Genomic DNA, 14,009 nt, shown 5'->3' with positions numbered 1-14,009 from the left:
AAGGAATAATGACAAGCAAACCTGGAGAGCTTAGTGTTTACATCGTCTTAAAAGTAAGAACCAGACCATGGACTTCAAGATGGTCTCAGTTCGGTTCACTTCGGGGTCTCTTTTGGAATGTTCCCACTGCACAAAACATTAAGCCAACCGAGTTCACAAAAATGGGCTAAAAGGGAACAAGTGTGAAAACAACCTCAAACACCCCAAGACCGCCTAAGCTGGCAACAGTAGCCGTAGACTTGGCCCATACAAATCATCAGGATTTCCCCTGGGCATCCTTTTACTCATCTACAGTAAATTCCAAACTGATTGGAAAAGTCAATAACCTCCAATACACCAATCACTTTCGCTAACAAAAACTGCCCGACTGCACAGCACGTAAACTTCAACTGGATTAGCATCAATTTATAAGTCTCCGAGGTTGGGCTGATCAATGGGAGACTTTTTAGCTCTTGAACACCCACTGGGGGGCTCCATTTGGGCTGCGTTCAATCTCACTGAGCGTTGTTGTGATGTGGCATGCCCTCTATGGGGATGAAAGTATGTGTGACCACTACGCTCAGTACAGGTGTGTCGACCAAAATGTAATAGAATTCCAAAATAGTGTAGGTGGTCCGCACTCAAAAAGGAGATTCAAGATTCCTTTTTAGTATTTATTTAATTCAGGGATTGGTAGATAGACCTAAGTCTTCGTCAGTGTCATTAGCGTCTACTCTGAAGGTGTGCTTCTGTATTGCAGGCTCGTTAAGGGTAACGGCAGACAGGTGAGTTCATATGCGAGCTCCTGGAACAGACACACATGTCGGTAATGCATCTCAAATATACTATACAATTTGCTTTGAACTGTCTATAAGTCAAATCAAATGTTATTAGTCACATGCGCAGAATACAACATGTGTAGACCTTCCAGTGAAATGCTTACTTTCGAGCCCCTAAATACAATGCAGTTTTAAAAAATAAGGATAATAATAAGAAATGAAAGCGACAAGTAATTAAAAAGCAGCAGTAAAATTACAATAGCAAGACTATAGTTGAGTAATATGCACAACCTCCAATACACCACACACAGGTAAAGTTATTAAAGTGACTATGCATTGATGATAACAACAGAGAGTAGCAGTGTAAAGGGGGGGGGGGGGGGTTAGCCTAGTGGTTAGGACGTTGGACCAGTAATCGAAATGGTTGCTAGATCGAATCACAGAGCTGACAAAGTAAAAATCTGTCGTTCTGCTCCTGAACAAGGCAGTTAACCCACTGTTCCTAGGCTGTCATTGTAAATGAGGATTTGTTCTTAACTGAGTTGCATAGTTAAATAAAGGTAAAAATAACAATAATAAAAAAAATAGTCTGGGTAGCCATTTGATTAGATGTTCAGGAGTCTTAAGGCTTGGGGGTAGAAGCAGTTTAGAAGCCTCTTGGACCTAGACTTGGCGCTCTGATACCACTTGCCTTTCAGAAGCAGAGAGAACAGTCTATGACTAGGGAGGCTTGGGTCTTTGACAATTTTTAGGACCTTCCTCTGACACAGCCTTGTATAGAGGTCCTGGATGGCAGGAAGCTTGGCCCCAGTGATGTACTGGCCTGTTCGCACTACCCTCTATAGTGCCTTGCGGTTGGAGGCCGAGCAGTTGCGATACCAGGCAGTGATGCAACCAGTCAGGATGCTCTCGATGGTGCAGCTGTAGAACCTTTTGAGGATCTGAGGACGCATGCCAAATCTTTTCAGTCTCCTGAGGGGGAATAGGTTTTGTCGTGCCCTCTTCATGACTGTCTTGGTGTGCTTGGACCATGTTAGTTTGTTGGTAATGTGGACACCAAGGAACTTGAAGCTCTCAACCTGCTACACTGCAGCCCCGTCGATGAGAATGGGGGAGTACTCGGTCCTCTTTTTCCTGTAGTCCACAATCATCTCCTTTGTCTTGATGATGTTGATGGAGAGGTTGTTGATCTGTCTCTAATCTCCTCCCTATAAGCTGTCTCGTCGTTGTCGGTGATCAGGCCTACCACTGTTGTGTCATCGGCAAACTTAATGATGGTGTTGGAGTCGTGCATGGCCGTGCAGTCATGAGTGAACTGGGAGTATGGGAGGGGACTGAGCACGCACCCCTGAGGGGCCCCTGTGTTGAGGATCAGCGTGGCGGATATGTTGTTACCTACCCTTACCACCTGGGGTCAGGCCGTCAAGAAGTCCAGGATCCAGTGGCAGAGGGAGGTGTGTAGTCCCAGGGTCCTTAGCTTATTGATGTGTTTTGAGGGCACTATGGTGTTGAACGCAGAGCTGTAGTCAATGAATAGCCTTCTCACATAGGTGTTGTGAGAATCAACTGTTCAAAGCAGCGCGGAGTGCAATAGATTGGATCATCTGTGGATCTGTTGGGGCGGTATGCAAATTGGAGTGGGTCTAGGGTTTCTGGGATAATAGCTTGATTGCCGGGCATGAACACGCACAGATCATTTGAATGGCCCGTGACAGATGGATGGCTGTAATCTTGTTACCCTTGTACCAGACATCAGAGAGACAGACATAATGGATGGAGGGGGTGGAGACAGCATGGGGTGGAGGGAGGTAGGTGGCAGGGTCACATGTTCTGGGGCTATAGTAGGGAAAAGGGGGGAGCAGTGAGGCTGTAGACAAATATCACTCTGTAGTCGAGATGGAGAGATCAAGAGAGGGTGAGAGATAGGAGAGAGGATGAGAGATAGACAAGTGGTGAAAGATGAGGAGAGAGGGAAGGAGAAGGAGAGCGAGATAGAGAGCAAGTGAGGAACAGTGAGTGTGTTTCCTAGCATGATTGACTACTTTGGCATGTCAATCCCTCCCGAATTCTTCTCCTCCTTCTACCTCTTTTTTCCCCTCTCTTTTTCTTCTAATGGACCCATCACTCTGGATGGGCCAGACACCTAGACAGCACCCTGCCTCGCCCCAGCATGGTACCCAGACTCGCCCACCATGCCCAAGAGCAAGACAGGCACAAGCCAGGGCATCAACACAAGGCCTCTCCATAGCGCTGCCATCAACTCCACATTTGACTGACTACTCCTCCATGGATGAGTGCATCTGTAACTCAGCATCAACTTCAATTAGATCTAACACTAGATGAACCACCTGTGTGTAATGCATTGTGCATTTGTACTTTATTTTCTGTACAAGCATTTGCACAGCTAGCCTAATGGGCCTTTATAAGGAGATGTGAGTTGATATGAACGCATATACCGTACCACTTCTAACTGATGTTTGACTACTTTTTTGTTTAGTCATATGTGTTGCGAATGCAGGCCAGGGCCGACTGACTCTTTGTTTGAACTCAAATTAAAATGTTGTAAGGTTTGAGTGTCACATCCTCAACAACCCAATTCCCAGGACTTCTGAAACACACTTTTAATTTGGGATGGGGGGAGAGAGAGAAAGAGAGAGATAAAGAGAGAGGGATGAACAGCTGGGGTCTTCTGGAGACAGAACAGTTCACATCTGTCAGCCCATCCCAGATGCTGCTCCAAAATGTCCAAAGCCCAGAGCAGAGGACTATGGGATTGTCTGTCTACGGCCATGTCCTCAGTAGTCTAAAATGGCTGCTACACCTTGTCTTACTTTCTGACTTGACTTTCCTTCTACGGTCAAATATCTGAAATGAGTCAGTAGATGACAGTTTGTTTGCCAACCATTTGCTATGAGGGAAAGAAGACCAGATAACATGATGACACAGCCTTTAGCCCTCGAATCCTTGTTGTCCCCATTTCTCCCTCTATATACACTGAGAGTACAAAACATTAGGAACACCTTCCTAACATTGAGTTGCACCCCTTTTTGCCCTCATAAAAGCCTTAACAGTGTAACTGTTCAGCATGAAAAACCCAGCAGCTTTCGACACCTTGTAGAGTTCATGCCCCGACGAATTGAGACTGTTCTGAGGGCAAAAGGGGGTGCAAATCAATATTAGTTTTGTACACTCAGTGTATATAGAGGGAGAGATGGGGACAACAAGGATTTGAGGGCTAAGGGCTGTGTCCTCATATTCTCTGGTCTTTTTTTCCCTCATGGCAAATGGTTGGTGTGAAGGGGGGTGCAACTCAATATCAGGAAGGCGTTCCTAATGTTTGGTATACTCAGTGTATATCCACCTGTCCTGGCTGTACTGTCCTTCAGCCCATCCAAGCTCCATCCATTTCCCTCTTCACCTTCTCATCTACTCCTCCTTCCACCAGCACCTCTTTCTCGCTCTCTTAGTTGTTTTCCTTTCTCTCTTACCTTATCTCTCTATCCTTCTCTCTCTGTCACAACAGGGAACTTCACCCGCATGTTCAAAGAGCTTTCATATGTAGCAGTCACAGGGGAGAACCACTCTCCTCCTTCCCCAGCCCATCGGGGGTGCATATCTTTTACGTAACAGGGAACATCTGTTTCACTGGCAGAAGCCATTGGCCCGCGTCCCAAATGGCGTCCTATTCCCATAGGGCTCTGGTCAAAAGTAGTGCATATGATGCCATTTGGAACACAGGCATTGTTACACCTAGGTGAGTCACTTCAGAATGTGTCTCTGCTGCCATGGCTTCTTTTTTTTTTGACTGCATGGTGTATTTATAAATTCTGGGTGGGCAAGAAGTGTTCTTACGGAGAGGAATCTGCGAGAGAGTAATTAAAGTTTGTCATAATATGAAGTCTCAGTTGGAAATCAACAATTAGCTCAAGGGGAGTCGGCTAGTATGGATTCACGGTTAACATGACTTGGGTTGACTGTTGGTTGCTGAAGTGAACTTGTAGTGTGGTTGCAAACCTTTCGCCAATGTGATGTGTAGGTTCATCTTAAAGAATGTTGGAGAAGAATCAACCAATGAAATGCAAAACACTTGAGGCACACAAACAGCTTTTTGGGTCAATTTATTGACAGTTTATGATGAATAAAAGGCGACAAGCACAAGTGCCAGAAATGTAACTATTCCAGTGCATCTGTTTGGTTTGACACATACTGTATAAGAAAATGTGAGATCGTTTGGCTTACATTGTCAACTATCAATCTTATAGAGTTTTATCTTGACTGGACTGTCCTTAATTCACCTGTCCCCGACTAAAACAAATCTTGGTCGACCGAATGTCGTCTGTTCTTTCGATCAATTGATTGTTCAAAATTGTTAGTGTATTTTTCCATATGTAGACACACCCTTTGTGTTTTAATAAAATCAACTATATATGCACTGAGCTTTTCTGATACTTTAAGCTCACTGTTGTGTTAAATAAGACACACATGACTGAAGAGGGAGCCAGAGATCAAGATAACCAGAAGAAAAAATACCTTACCTGTCCCGACCATCCTCTTACTGGCTTCGCAGATTCTGCCGAATTTGCCAGTAAAAGCTACACGAGGAGTCCGCAAACTTGTGGAATGCCAATTTAGCTTATCATTTCTACTGATCTGCATGCCACTTATGGTTTTCATACGCACATTTTTGTGGAACAGTTTCATTAAATTTATAATACGATCTTCCTATTCAAAATCATTGTCATGTGGTTAATCAAAATTCCATCCAAATCTAAATTAAAATTATACAAACCTAAAAATTAACTTCTATTGTCATTGCCAAGTATGTCAAAATAGCCTATAAATCCAATAAATAACAACATTGCAGCCTGCAGGTAGAAAATATCCTGATTAAAATAAATATCCTATGAATCACATTGGCTACGCATGGCCTGTCTGCAGCACACTTGAAAAATTGTATGAACTATTAACTTGGGTCTGGCCTGAAGCTCCTTGCAACATTATATAAAATATTCTGGGACCTCAGAGTTTCCTGCACCAGTGAGCTCGGGACAGAAGAAGACGTAGGCTTTATGCACAAGGGCTAAAAAAGTAATCAAGTAGGCCTATTTTATGAAGTTTCCACTGGATCAGAGCATGACATTTGTCAGTTTCACGCTGAGTGGTTATCGAAAGGGATGGAAAGATTTTTCAAATACATTGAGTAATTTTTGTCATTCTCAATGGATGTAAAAACAGTCTTTGTTAGATTGTTGTTTGAGGTGAAGAAAACATTACTTTGAGAAGCTCCACAGATGTGGTGGTGCTTTAAGCCAGTCAGAAATACTATCAGATCCCCAAATGGTCACATCTACAGTGCATTCGGAAATTATTCAGACCCCTTGACTTTTATCACATTTTGATATGTTACAGCCTTATTCTAAAATATATTACATAGTAATTTTTCAATCTACACATAATACCCCATAATGACAAAGCAAAACATGTTTTTTGAATTTTTTTATTTTTTATTACAAATTAAACACTGAAATATCACATCTACATAAGAATTCAAACCGTTTACTAAGTATTTTGTTGACGCACCATTGGCAGCGATTATAGGCTCGATTCTTATTGGGTATGACACAACAAGCTTAGCACACCTGTATTTGGGGAGTTTCTCCCATTCTTCTCTGCAGATCCTCTCAAGTTCTGTCAGGTTGGATGGGGAGCGTCACTGCACAGAGATGTTTGGCTCTGGCTGGGCCACTCAAGAACATTCAGAGACATGTCCCAAAGCCATTTCTCTTGGCTTTGTGCTTAGACTCATTGTCCTGTTGGAAGGTGAACCTTCGCCCCAGTCTGAGGTCCTGAGCACTCTGGAGCAGGTTTTCATCAAGGATCTCTCTCTGTACTTTGCTCCGTTTATCTGTCCCTCAATTCTGACTAGTCTCCCAGTCCCTGCCACTGAAAAACATCCCCACAGCATGATGCTGCCACCACCACGCTTCCCCGTTGGGATGGTGTCAGGTTTCCTCCAGACATGACGCTTGGCATTCAGGCCAAAGAGTTCAAACTTGACCAGAGACCAGAAAATCTTGTTTCTCATGGTGTGAAATTCCTTTAGGTGCCTTCTGGCAAACTCCAAGCGAGCTGTCATGAGCTTTTTACTGAGGAATGGCTTCCGTCTGGCCACTCTAAAATAAAGGTTGAGTGCTGCAGAGATTGTTTTCTTTCTGGAAGGTTCTCCCGTATCCATAGAGGAACTCTGGAGCTCTGTCAGAGTGACCATCGGGTTCTTTGTCACCTCCCTGACCAAGGCTCTTCTCCACTAATTTCTCAGTTTGGCTAGGTGGCCAGCTCTAGGAAGAGTCTTGGTGGTTCCAAACTTCTTCCATTTAAGATGCTGCAGAAATTTCCCCAGATCTGTGCCTCAACACAATCCTGTCTCGAAACTCAACGGACAATTCCTTCGACCTCATGGTTTGGTTTTTGCTTAACATGCGCTGATGGAGTGCTGCATCAAATTACCTCTCCTCCACTATCAGCCGACCTCAACCCAATTGAGATGGTTTGGGATGAGTTGGACTACAGAGTGAAGGAAAAGCAATGAACGGGTGCTCAGCATATGTGGGAACTCCTTCAAGACTGTTGGAAAAGCATCCCAGGTGAAGCTGGTTGAGAAAATGTCAAGATTGTGCAAAGCTGTCATCAAGGCAAAGGGTGGCTACTTTGAAGAATCTAAAATCTAGGAGTCTGTTTCACAAACTAGACACTCTAATGTACTTGTCATTTTGCTCAGTTGTGCACCGGGGCCTCCCACTCCTCTTTCTATTCTGCTTAGAGACCGTTTGCACTGGTCTGTGAAGGGAGTAGTACACTGTGTTGATCTTCAGTTTCTTGGCAATTTCTCGAATGGAATAGCCTTCATTTCTGAGAACAAGAACAGACTGACGAGTTTCAGAAAAAAGTTATTTGTTTCTGGCCATTTTGAGCCTGTAATCGAACCCACAAATGCTGATGCTCCAGATACTCAACTAGTCCAAGGAAGGCCCGTTTTAGTGCTTCTTTAATCAGAACAACAGTTTTCAGCTGTGCTTACATCATTGCAAAATGGTTTTCTAATGATCAATTAGCCTTTTAAAATTATAAACTTGGATTAGCTACCACTATTGGAACACAGGAGTGATGGTGGTTGATAATGGGCCTCTGTACGCCTATTTAGATATTCCAGAAAATAATCTGCCGTTTCCATATAATGTCAATTACAACATTAACAATGTCTACACTGTATTTCTGATCAATTTGATGTTATTTTAATGGACAAAAAAAATTGTTTTCTTTCAAAAACAAGGACATTCTAAGTGACCCCAAACTTTTTCGATAAAACTAAACTAAATATAAATCACGTCACCACATAATTGACTAGAAAACTATTTTGCAAAGAAGGTTTACAGTAGCCTCCACAGCACTCTGTAGGGAAGCATCATGGTGTAGCCGGAGGATAGCTAGCTTCCGTCCTCCTCTGGGTACAATGACTTCAGTACAAAATCTAGGAGGCAAATGGTTCTCACCCCCTTCCATAGACTTACACAGTAATTATGACAACTTCCGGAAGACGTCCTCCAAACTATCAGAGCTGTTGCAGCATGAACTGACATGTTGTCCATCCAATCAAAGGATCAGAGAATGAATCTAGAACTGAAAGCATAAGATACAGCTAGCTAGCACTGCAGTGCATAAAATGTGGTAAGTAGTTGACTCAAAGAGAGAGAAAGACAATAGTTGAACAGTTTTAAAGAAATGTTTTTCTTCCAAAATGAAGGAGAAGCAAGAAAGAAATATAGAGAGAGAGAGATTATATTTTTTTTCACCTTCAGTTTCACTTGTTTAGCTAGCAAATGCAGCTAGCTAGTTTCATTCTATGGAATCACCCTGCTTAAACAGAGGGATGCTATGTTAGCTAGCTGGCTATGACTATCCCACTCAACACTGGAACTCTTCCAAGTCAAGGCAAGCTTATATTTTACTAATTTATTGACTCTGGGGCACACCGGTGTAACGGCTTACTGACTGTACACTGTAACATTATTGCATGATTGTAGCGGGTTTACTGACACGTTAGTTATCTTAGTTATGCTGACTATGATGTTACTTTAGCAAATACAACTATGTAAGCTGTGTTTACCGGTTTGGCTTGGATAGGTTTTTTCGCCTGGTCACATACAGCTGATGTGTTGTGCATTGAAGTCCACAAGCGAAGGGAAGAGGTGCAGAGGAGGAGAGCGCATGCAAGAAGGAATACAAAGTGGCTGCTACAAAAGTGAACTATGTTTACTAGTGATCAAGGGTGTATTCATTCCACTGATTCTGTTGAAAACATTTCTTAAACGGAAGCAAACGCAACAAAACGGAGATAACATACCTGAATTTGTCCAATAGAAACTCTTGGTTGCAAGTGTGTCACTGTTTGTCACCTCAAATTTGTCTCTCAACCTGTTTGCACCTACGTTGTAAACTTTCATTCATAGGCTCGGTTATAGCAACCTCATGATGGGTATAGGGAATATGTTAGTATCATTTAGTAGCCTAAACATATCAATGTTACATTGAACTGGGTGAATGGAATATGAATGACGGTCATTCAATATGTTGTAATAGAAATCAGGCCACGCTCATTAAAAAAGATTTGGCCTCCCTTGTCTTAAACGGCACTGACCACCACTGCTCCAGAGTTCCTCTATGGATATGGGAGAACCTTCCAGAAGGACAACCATCTCTACAGCACTCTAACAATCAGGCAAAATACGAAAGCTACTCTTCAGTAAAAGGCACATGATAGCCCGCTGGGCCTTTCCAAAAGGCACCTAAAGACTCTCAGACCATGAGAAACAAGATTATCTGGTCTGATGAAACCAAGACTGTACTCTCTGGCTTGAAAGCCAAGTGTCACGTCTGGAGGAAACCTGGCACCATCCCTACGGTGAAGCATGGTGGTGGCAGAATCATGCTCTGGGTCTGTGTTTTTCAGCAGCAGGGACTGGGAGACTAATCAGGATTGAGGGAAAGGTGAACGGAGCAGTACAGAGGGATCATTGATGAAAACCTGCTCCAGAGTGCTCAGGACCACAGACTGGGGTGAAGGTTCACCTTCCAACAGGACAATGACCGTAACACACAGCCAAGAAAAAGCAGGAGTGGCTTCGGGACAAGTCTCTGAATGTCCTTGAGTGGCACTGCCAGAACCCGGACTTGAACCCGAATGAACATCTCTGGAGAGACCTGAAAATAGCTGTAAAAACGTCAAGGTATGGGGTCTGAATACTTTCTGAATGCACTGAAAACGTGACATACAACAATTTCAAAGATTTTACTGAGTTACAGTTCATATGAGGAAATCGGTCAATTGAAATAAATTCTTTAGGCCTTAATCTCTGTATTTCACATGACTGGGAATACAGATCTGTTGGCCACAGATTACTTTTTTTAAAGTAAGGGAGTGGATGAGAATACCAGTCAGTATATGTTGTGACAACCATTTGCTTCATGCAGCGCAACACATCACCTTCGCATAGAGTTGATTGTGGCCTGTGGAATGTTATCTCACTCCTCTTTAATGTCTGTGCGAAATTGCTGGATATTGGCAGGAACTGAAACACGCTGTCGTACATGTCGATCAAGAGCATCCTAAACATGCTCAATGGGTGAAATGTCTGAGTATGCAGGCCATGTAAGAACTGGGATATTTTCAATTTACAGGAACTGTGTAGAGATCCTTGCGACATGCTGAAATATGAGGTGATATGAGGCGATGGATGAATGGTACGACAATAGGCCTCAGGATCTCATCACGGTATCTCTTTGTATTCAAATTGCCATTGATAAAATCCCTAGCTTATGCCTGCCCATACCGTAATCCCACCACCCATGGGGCACAACATCAGCAAACCGCTCGCCCACACGACGGCATACCGCCATCTATTTAGTAAAGTTGAAACCGGGATTCATCTGTGAAGAGCACACTTCTCCAGCATAACAGTGGCCATCGAAGGTGAGCATTTTCCCACTGAATTCGGTTATGACGCCAAACTGCAGTCAGGTCAAGACCCTGGTGAGGATGGCGAGCACACAGATGAGCTTCACTGAGATGTTTCTGATAGTTTGTGCAGAAATTCTTCTGTTGTGCAAACCCACAGGGGAAGAAGCCGGATGTGGAGGTCCTGGGCTGTGGTTTGCGGTTGTGAGGCCGGGTTAGACGTACTGCTAAATCCTCTAAAACGACCTTGGAGGAGGCTTATGGTAGAGAAATTAACATTAAATACATTTGTGAAAAACATTTGAGAGAATTTATATTTTTGAACGTTTGGAACATTTTGGGGATCTTTTATTTCAACTCATGGAATATGGCACCAACACTTTACATGCTGCATTTATATTTTTGTTCAGTATAGTTATCAACGGTGTTTTGCTATTAACCACTCACTATTAACAAACATTTGATTTGCTACACTAATTCCCACTCTGTGGCTGTGTAGCTGCTCTCTCTCTCTCTCTCTCTCTCTCTGTCTTTCTCTCTCTCTCTCTCTCAGATTTTCACTTGGCTTGATGTGGGTTCTCCTCTCTCCATCCACCGGTGCTGCTGCACGACCCCTCTCTGCTGTCTCTGCAGGATCAAGATCGCTTGATTGACCGTGAAAACGTGGGAGCTGGCTCTGGAGCCCAATTAGACTTCTTTATCATCCTTCTCAATGGGAGCCATGTTAGTCAAGGTCTAACAGCAGAGAGAGTGTGTCTGCACGTGTGTGTGTGTCTGCACGTGTGTGTGTGTGCATTAGAGAGTTTTGATCTGCCCTTCTCACACATAGGAATTAGTAATGTCATTTTTTTTTATCCTATTTTGAAGAAAAAAAATGTTATTTTATCCATGGTATACATTAGCTAAAGAACAAGGTTACAGAAGACAAAATCCATCATTTTCTACTGTAACGTACTGTAATTGCTGCAATTGCACATAATCCATGTCACCCAACGCTGTGACTGTTAGCGATTTACCAGGATTTATTTGACCACGTACGGTGCATTCAGAAAGTATTCAGACCACTTGACTTTTTCCACATTTAGTTACGTTACGGCATTATTCTAAAATGTATGAAATTGCTTTTCTTCCCCATCAGTCTACACACAATACCCCATAATGACAGAGAAAAAACTGTTTTTTAGACAATAAAAAAACGGATATATCATATTTACTTAAGTATTCAGACCCTTTACTCAGTACTTTGTTGAAGCACCTTCGGTAGCGATTAGAGCTTTGATCCCCTCGATCAAAGACCTTCTTTTTTAAATATTTTCAGTGGTATTGTTAACAAACACGCCCCGAAAAGAAAATGAGAATTAAAAACATGCTCAGCCCCTGGTTCGGCCGTGATCTTGCAGAGTTACTCCACCTCAAGAATTGCATTTGGCAAAAGGCTCGGCACACGCATACTCAGGCTGACTGGCTCTCGTTCAGGCAAATGAGAAAGAAGTGCACTCAATGATGTCACCATTGCCCTTGATTGTAAGCAATGTTGTGCTGCTATTTTTATTGACTTGGCCAAAGCATTTGATACAGTAGACCATTCCATTCTTGTGGGCCGGCTAAGGAGTATTGGTGTCTCTGAGGGGTCTTTGGCCTGGTTTGCGAACTACGGTAGGGAAAACACTGCATCCATCAGGGACTTAGCATTAATTGCCATCAGACATGTTTGTCATAAATGTATTTTTCCAGAACACCAGTTTATGTGCAGGTGAGCTGGCTGAGGCATCTGTGCTGAATCAGTATCATTCAATGATTCTCCCCTTAATTGACTGGTTTGAGAAGAACCAAGTGTTTGTTTTTTAATCATCATATTGTCAGGAAGCAGCTGCCAGCTGTGCAGGATGTCTATAATGCAATCAGCCAGTTTGTGGAGTACTTCAAATCCTCATTGCCTCTGACAATGTTTCTCGAGAAAGCTAATAATCCACCTCAATTGATCTGCTTCTCTCTGCCTTACTCTGTCCAACCCTTCCTATTCATACACTCCTATTTAATGTACTTCATGCTCTATTGGTGAGTTATTTGATGATCCCTATAAAAAATGACACGGAATCGACTGGTTCTATTAAAAAGTAACACAATTATGATGATTTGTGCAGACAGGAGAAGTGTGCCATATTTGTCTTAAACAGTTCTGCCTACACCATATAACTGCTAAGTAAATTGGGGAATGTGAAAAGTGCTCAAATGTATGCCAAATTAACAACTTGCATTTATGACCGCAGCTTTTTATTCCTTGATTTGGCATTTAATTGTGCTGCTTTTTCACACCTGACAGCAATTAAAATGTAGGGGTTTTCAGCAGATTAATCAGTTGGAGCAAGAAGAATGGTGGGAAAAAAAGAGTAGGAGGAGGGATGTGTAGTTTGTGTTTAAAATAGTAACTGTAGTATGGCTGTTTTTGAAGGTTCTGTGCATTCTTTGTGAATGATCTTAAGGGCACATCAATGGACGAAGAATGTCTTTTGCACTCAAAATGGTCGACTTCAAAAATGGCCCTACTGATGCATCATTACCAGTGATGAAAAGGACCTTGGCTACTCTGGGTCTCTGGCGTCAGTGATCAATGACCTCAGTTCTCAAACTTGAAATGACCCTCTCAACAGTTATTTCCATGTCAGTCACCCTCGCCGGCGTGAGTACTGTTAGGAAGCTCTCCATAGTGCTTTCAGTGCTTGTGTTTAAGCTCAATTTCCATGTTTGTAATCCTCAACATTTTAATCATCTGCCATGTCGAATGCTAAACCACCCTGTGGTGTTTCATTTTTTTTCGGCCCCTTTTATTTTTATTTTTTTGGGGCTGTTAATTTTTTTTTTAATTATTATTCCGTTGACAACACCCCGAAAGGAATTACAGCATGACACTTGAGTCATGGCGAGAGAAAATAATTGGTGCTGTAAAATATTGTCATGGCTAGACTGTCTGAGAGGCTTTCTAATTGTTATGATGATTATTACTCTTAAATGGCCCTGCAGTAACACAGTCGTTATGTTGGCAGGTTGAGTGTCTCCGACAGAGAACGGAGTAAAGATAAGAGATTCTGAAGAGACGGGTCATTACAATTACCAGGATTAAAAGAGGACATGTGGGATAATTAGTGGACCTGCTAATACAGGATTAATGCTTGGGATACAGAGACAAAAAAACAATACAACAACTATCGGCAATGCTAGCTCAAAGATACAGAGTGTAA

Source organism: Oncorhynchus mykiss, chromosome 5, assembly GCF_057628025.1.
Source record: "Oncorhynchus mykiss isolate SJ-2025 chromosome 5, ASM5762802v1, whole genome shotgun sequence".
NCBI classification, from domain to species: Eukaryota; Metazoa; Chordata; class Actinopteri; order Salmoniformes; family Salmonidae; genus Oncorhynchus; species Oncorhynchus mykiss.
The sequence above is the reverse complement of the archived record's forward strand: the minus strand, read 5'-3'. Positions refer to the sequence as shown.